Genomic DNA, 7,768 nt, shown 5'->3' with positions numbered 1-7,768 from the left:
TTAAATTTCAATGTTGTTTTGTCCGATATGCAATTGTCAATTCTATTTTGTCCGATATGCAAATTGTGCAATTTGTTTAAGCGGTGCAATTCCATTTTGTCCAATATGCAATTTGTCAATTCTATTTTGTCCAATATGCAATTTGTTAATCGGTGCAAATTTCATATAATTGTGTTGCTTTTTGTCCAATCTGCGTAACTTCTTTTTTAGCGTCAATTGGTGCAATTCCATACATATTTGATTTTGTCAAGATGTGCAATTTTGTTTCCCTTAGCATCAATTAGTTCGATTGTTCGTATTGTAATGTGCTTTTATAGATTCAATTGTATGGTTGATCAGTTTACCTCCAAATTGAACTCAAGTGCTGCATAAAATTCATGGAATCTTGCTCGGTCATGTACCATTTTAGCGCCAAAATATATGCTTCTATTCTCTGTTTTGTACAATTGTGTATATGAATTCTGCACCATTATTTGCACAGATTTGGATGGATATAAATTTGCAATCTGTGTGCCTATTTTTGTGTTGATGTGTGTTGTTCCTTCCATGTTTTGTCATGCTTATTACTCCATGCAAGTGATCTAAATTGGAATTGGCTTGAATTGGCTGCTGCACGGGTTTCACTTAGATGTTGTGATTAGAGGTTCAAAGAAAATAATTGGAACAAAAATTCTGCACCAAAGTTTCTTTAATTAAGTCAAAATTTAGACAAAAGCCATTGTACAGCAAAATTAAAAAAAAAAGAGAAAAAAAAGAAAAAAAAGGTGAGCAAATCAAAAGTAAAAGAGTGAGAAATACTTATTACAAATAGTACATGTTGAATTTAAAAAAAAAATAAAAGAAAGTGTGGTTTGTTGTTGAAATGTACATGAAGGCCTACTCATGGAAGTGATTTTATGTTTGCTTGATCTAACTTGCATTCTAGAGTTCTAGGATTTCCTTTTGAGTGCTATCTTGTAAAAGTGCCTTAATTCTAGCTTGTCATTTCCTGATTCTTGTTTGTTACATTCACACACTCCTTTTGAGTTTTGCCATTCTTGTGATAACATTTGCTTGTTTGTCTTCATTGGCTTCTTTGAGTTTTGTCTACATACCTTGCTGCCATTTCATTGGATTGTTGATTGCATTAAGTGTTACTTACCCATGGTAGCATAAAAGAAGATGAATAAGAGTTGAATGGTTGTTGATTCTTTTCTTTGGGCATTTCATTGAGAACTCAAGTGAGTCTTAAGTGTAAACACATGAGTGAGTGGAGAGCACCCAAACACCACACACACATCCTTGTTAATTGTGATTATACTAACTTTGTTTGTTCTTTGTGAGCTTGATCCTACTTGGAGAAAAATGGACTTGAAGACTTGTAATTTTTCTTGGAGCAAAGCCTTGTAACTTGGGGTGAAGGGCTATTTTGATTTCTTTTACTCCTTGTATTTGGAGAACTATATTTGCTTGGGGTTAGGAATTACAAGTAGTTCATTTGTAGAAGGTTGAGCTTTCTTTTGTAAAAGGACATTGGACTTTGATTTTAAGTAGTTATAGGGTAATTTGCACCTAGGCCTTAGTTTAAATTTTGCACACGACTAGTATATGCTAGATAAAGCCTTTGTGGGTGGTTTAAAAGCTTTTCACGTTTTTAGGAGCATTTGCATCAACTTCAGGAATTAGACAAAGAATCCAATCCTTGTCTCCCTCTTTTCTTGCATCGCATCTTAGGACCCTTCGGGAGGTGAACAAAGACTTCACCCTTTTTCTCCCTCTTTCTAATTTTCTTAGTTTTCTTTGAGCCTAGATCCAACTAGCATTGGTAGCACTTAAATTGTTTTCCTATCTTTATTTGTTTTAAATTTTTGAGTTAGGGTCTAGGATAATCATTAGAGTCCGCTTTTAGTGTTGTAACTTCGTAAAATAAAGCAAACAAAAATGGAAAATGATAGAAGTAATAGGAGTTATAGAAGTGATAGGAGCCATAGGAATGGAGATGAGACTCCCCTCACCCTATGTGGCTAATTTGATGGTTCAAATGGAAGCTATGAGGAGAGAATTAGCAAATCTCCAAAATGGAAGAGATAGGGAAGAAAGAAAGAGAGGAAGGGATATGGTTAGTGAAATAAGTCCTAAAAGAGAAAGGCATGAGAGAAGAAGAAGGGAAGATGATACAGATAGAGATAGACATAGAGAAAGAGATAGAAATAGAGTTGGAGATGAAGATACTAGACATAGAAGAGATGATTGGTTGAAAGAAGTTAAGCTAAAGGTTCCTCATTTCCATGGAAAGGATGACATAGAGGCCTACTTGGAATGGGAAATGAAGGTTGAACAACTCTTCATTTGCCACAACATTGAGGAAGAAAAAAAGGTAAAAATAGCTATCTTTGGGTTCCAAAAATATGTCCTATTTTGGTGGACAAATCAAACTAATGATAAAAGGGCAATAGGAATACCTCCCATTTGGGAAAAATTTAAAGCCTTACATAGGAAGAGGCATGTGCCCTTTTACTATGGAAGGGAACTCTTGAGTAAACTCCAAAGGCTCACTCAAGGCACCAAGAGTGTTGAAGAATATAGGAAAGAAATGAAAATTTACGTTATGAGAGCCAACATACATGAGGAAGAAAGAGCTACCATAGCAAGATTTCTAGGTGGGTTGAATAGGGAAATAGGAGATGTTGTGGAATTACTACCTTATGTGGACTTAGATGATATAGTACAACAAGCAATGAGGGTAGAACAACAACTCAAAAGAAAAAAATCTTACAAGAAATTTAATTTAAATTACCCTAGTTCCTTTAAGTGGAGAGATGGAAAAAGTAAGGAGGATAGTTACAAAGAGAAAAATAAAGAAATAAAATCTACCTCAAATGTTAGGGAAAGGAATGAGAAGTTCCCTAAATCCCAAAGCTCTAAACCTAGCACACGTGAGGGAAGTACCAAAACTTCATCCATTAAGTGTCTAGGTAGGGGACATATTGCTTCTCAATGCCTAACTAAGAAGGTTATGATTTGTAAGGGCAAGGACCAATATTCTAGTCAAGAAGAAGAAACCTCTTCTTCTTCATCATCTAGTGAGAGTGATGCTTGTGGTGGTGAGGGGGATCTTTTAATTATTAGGAGGCTTCCAGGAAGCCATGTTAAAGACTTTGAGGAGTCTCAAAGGGAAAACATCTTCCACTCTAGGTGTTATATAAAGGGAAATTATGTGCATTAATTATGGATGGGGAAAGTTGTACCAATTGTGCTAGTGGAGAAACTAGGATTAGAGATTACCCCACACCCTAAGTCATACAAACTTTAATAGTTAAATGAAGAGGGTGAGATGCTAGTAGATAAGCAAGCCAAAATACGATTCTCCATAAGTAATTATAAAAATGAAGTATTGTGTGATGTAGTTCCTATGGAGGCCGGCCATATTTTGTTAGGAAGGCCATGACAATTTGATAAGAATGCCACCCATAGTGGAACCTCTAACAAAATAACCTTTGTCTATGAGTAAGAGGATCACTTTGATTCCTCTAACTCCTAAGCAAGTAATGGAAGATCAATTAAAAATGAAATTAAAAAGGGACAAAGAGAGGGAGGCCATTGGCTTGCCAAGAGGCCAAAGGCCTAATAAAAAGGAAAAAGGTAAAAAGAGAGTTAGAGGAGATGAAGGCAACTATGAGCTTGCCTTAAGTCTCAAGAAGGAGGGATTTCTTACCAAGATGCAAGATGTGAAAAAAAATCCTTTATAGTGGTCAATCATTATACCTAGAATACCATATGAGTCCTTTGACTCTTGCCACTACTCCTTCTTCTTTGGATAGAAGAGTCAAGGTTCTTCTACGAAATTTTGAAGTTGTGTTCCCAACAGAAATTCCTAAAGAACTACTACAATTGGGGGATAACACAAGAAGTAGATTGGACACCAAATGTCTTTTGCCCCCTTAAGATTTCATGTACCTCATTTCTTATACATATAGGACTTGGTAGAATTATCATTTTCTTATGTTCTTTTAAATTGTGGTACTATGGACATAGATTGTTTGTTATAATTTTTGAGTCTAAGTATTTAGGAACACATATGTTGTGTATGAACTCGCTTCGATTTCCATTTAGTAATTACATGCTACATGTGAGGTCCAATTCATTAGACATGCTAAGCAATAGGTCAAGTGTCTTCTCATTAGGTAATAATGCAATCATAGTAACACATGATCTTATACATAATGATGAGTTCATACCACAAATTAGAATGCATGTATTTCACATTTCTTATAGTTCAACTTTGTTAAGACATTACACTTCATGTACTAATAATCATGTCTTTCATAGTTTTGTATGTTCTTTCTTATGGGCATATCTTATTAATTTTTGTATGAACTTTTGTAATAAAAAGCTAAGGGTCAAGAGGCTAATCTTTGATCTAGGTGGGTTCTTTCCATAAATAAGCACTTGATCCCTATCCTTCACATTTCCTGAGACTTCTTTTGTATCCTTTACTTTGTAGGCAAACTTGATGGCTTGCATGAGCAACTTAAGGATGCTTCAAATTTGTGGTCGAATTCTTTCTAAGAAGGAGGGGATGATGTGATCCTAGGAGCCAGAGGATCACACATGTATACACTTTTTGTACTGGGTTTGTTCATGTCTAGAATAGTTTGTTTTGGGCCTTGTATTTTAGCCATGGGCTCGGGAAGCCCATTGGGCTTTGGGGGTAAAGTCTTTTGTATTTTTGTCTGGGCTTGTATTAGGCCATGTTTCTGGGCATGTTTTCAGCCCAAATCCCCATCCCTTTTCTTTTCTTTGTTTTGAGGCCCATTAGAGATCATTTTGGGCTTTGAGACAGCTTGTCTATATATAGGCTAAGCTCCTTTGTAATTTTCAGATTTTTGATTCATTTGATGCATTTTTCAGCATAGTCTCCTCTTAAGTGAGTGAGTTTTCTCTGAATTTTCTCATTGAAAATTTCAGAACCATACTCTTATCATGGATTCTTCCATGTGGTGAGTGCACTGTTGCTTATCTCCAATCATTTGGAGTGGTGTTCTACATTATAATTCAATTTCCTTGCTTTCCACTTGTTTTTCCTTCTTTATTTGTTGCTGGATTCATGAAACTCTTCATACATTTGCTCAAAACCATGGCTGAAACATCTCTTAGACGATCTGCCTTTGGTCATTCTTGAAGGAAGCTTCAAGGATCACATCACAAAGTGCACATCAATATACCTTTCATTGATACTATTTCCAAAATGCCCAAGTATGCTAAATTTTTAAAGGAGATTTTGACCAATAAAAGAAAGTTGAGAGCACATGAAACTATAAAGCTCACCCAAGAGTGCTCAGGTATAGTCCTTAAAAAGCTTCCACCTAAGCTTAAGGACCCAGGGAGTTTTACTATTCCTTGCACAATTGAAAAAACTCATATTGATAAGGCTTTATGTGATTTAGGCTCAAGTATTAATCTTATGCGTTATTCTGTTTTCAGGAAGCTTGGAAAGCATAAACCGAAGCTGACCTCTATGTCACTTCAGCTGGCAGATAAGTCGATCACATACCTCAAAGGCATAATGGAGAACGTACTTGGAAAAGTTAGGGAGTTTATATTTTCTGCTGACTTTGTGGTACTTGGCATGGAGGAAGATGATGATGTCCCCATCATACTAGGGAGACCGTTCTTGGCCACTACTAGGGCCATCATAGACGTACAAGAAGGAAAGCTCACACTGAGGCTAGATGATAAGAAAGTTGTATTTCAAGTTTTCAACTCTTTCAAGTACCCTTCTAGCCAAGAGTCTTGTCACTTTGTGAGAACTGTAGATGTTGCTTCTCCTCCTCCAATTTATGTGAGGCATGGAACCACGAGAAGAAGACCAAGGAGGAAGCAATATAAGAAGAAGAAAAGACAAAAGCTTAAACCATCCATTAATAAGCTTCCTAATTTGAAGCTTAAATTTTCTTCTCTTTATTCTAATCCCCATCTTATGAATAATTTTTCTGATGTAATAGGTGTTGGGGAGGCAAAACTGTTGGGGAGACAATTGCATATCAAGGGAGTCACCTCTGAGACTCATACCTTCTTCCCACCATGATTTAACAGGAACGTCAGGCTCGTGACGTTAAACAAGTGCTTCCAAGAGTCAACCTGTATCTTTTATTTTATTTAAATTTTATTTCTTTTTGTTTATTTTAATTTTTCTATTGTTATTTTATTTTTAGAACAAAGAATAAGCATATTGAAAGATTGCAAGAATGGAGTTGATTGTTCCTGCACACACTTTGAGGTTTGATCTGAAAGCACGCCCGTGCTCATCCCGTACAGGTTTGTGCATTCAGTCGTAGTTATGAGAGAAGCTCTACATCATAAGCATGGGCGTGCTTAAGATTTCAGCATGGTCGTGCTCCCTCACCCGAAGCCATCGCGCCAAGAATGATCAGGGAACCTCTTTCCTTTTTATTCAATTGCCCTATTTGCATGCTTTTAATTTGATTGCTTTCAAACATTGAGGACAATATTTTGCTTTAAGTATGGGGGAGTAGTTCCTGATTATATAATTGTTATCGCATGTTTTTAAGTAAAGTATGGGGGAATAGTTCCTGATTATATAATTGTTATTGCATGTTCTTGAGTAAAGTGTCTATGCTATTTTTTTATGATAATTTAAAACTTTTTCCCTCATGGAACCTAATTTTTCCAGATAGAAGAGCATGTTGAGTGATTATTATTGGCATTATACTCTTATTTGGAAACTAATAATTAGCTAAATTCCTTGCTTTTATGGTCTACATTAAACTTTAACACACAGATGTGAGTTTTGAGCCTTAAAGGGATTTTTATCTTAATTTAATTAATTGTACCCTTTTTCTCATTGTTTTATGTAATTATCTCCTCAGGATTTGTGCTCTAGAACTTGACTTGAATCCGACTTAAGACTTCTCTTTTTAATTGCATGTTTTAATGTGATTGAGGAATAATAGGATTTTTATTCTTGGTCATCAGCATGTTTGAGATACAACTAGTTGCCCACTTTGAGCTTTATTAATTTTCTTGGTCCCTTACATTAAATTTATAAAATATTTTGATGACCTTGAGTTTATGAATGGAGCAATTGAGTTGTTGAATTGCTTGATAAATTCTCCTTTATATCTCTTATGTGCAAAAAGAAAGAAAGAAAGTATGAAAAAGAAAATGAAAAAAAAAGAAAAAGGGTTATATATGATTGAAAGGAGAAAAGATTAAAGATATTGTTCACATACAAAAATATAAAAATTATTCCAAGAGCTTTATTTGTAAACTTAGGGGATGCTTATACAAAGGGGTAATAAATTATAAAAATTATAAACATCCCCTAAGTTTACAAATAAAAACGGTGTCTCTTACACAGGATCTTTGGCACATGTTTGGCAAGACTTAGAGCTTCAAGCGATCGTACTTGAAAACCGAGAACACATCTCATACTCTAGTTTGCTATTTCTTTTGATTATGACTTTGTTTATAATTGTTTTAGTTCTTTTCTTTAGCATGAGTAACTAAGTCCATAGCTAGGGCTATGAGAACTATTGTTCATGAATTTATGGAATTTTGATGTTTGAATCTAAATTTGATTTCCGTTTTGTGATTAGATTTTATCCTATTGCGCTTCTTTCTTAATCCTAATTAATTATATCGTCATGCGACTGTACCTCAGTTAATTAATAGATCTATAGGGTAAAACAAGACAAAGGATTAGGTGGACCAAACTAATCTTTCTCTTCTAATCGTTATTAAATTAACAAGTTCATAGGTTCCTTAA

Source organism: Abrus precatorius, unplaced genomic scaffold (assembly GCF_003935025.1).
Source record: "Abrus precatorius isolate BTA unplaced genomic scaffold, Abrus_2018 Scaffold3, whole genome shotgun sequence".
In the NCBI taxonomy this organism is placed as follows: Eukaryota; Viridiplantae; Streptophyta; class Magnoliopsida; order Fabales; family Fabaceae; genus Abrus; species Abrus precatorius.
Note: the sequence above shows the minus strand (reverse complement) of the source record.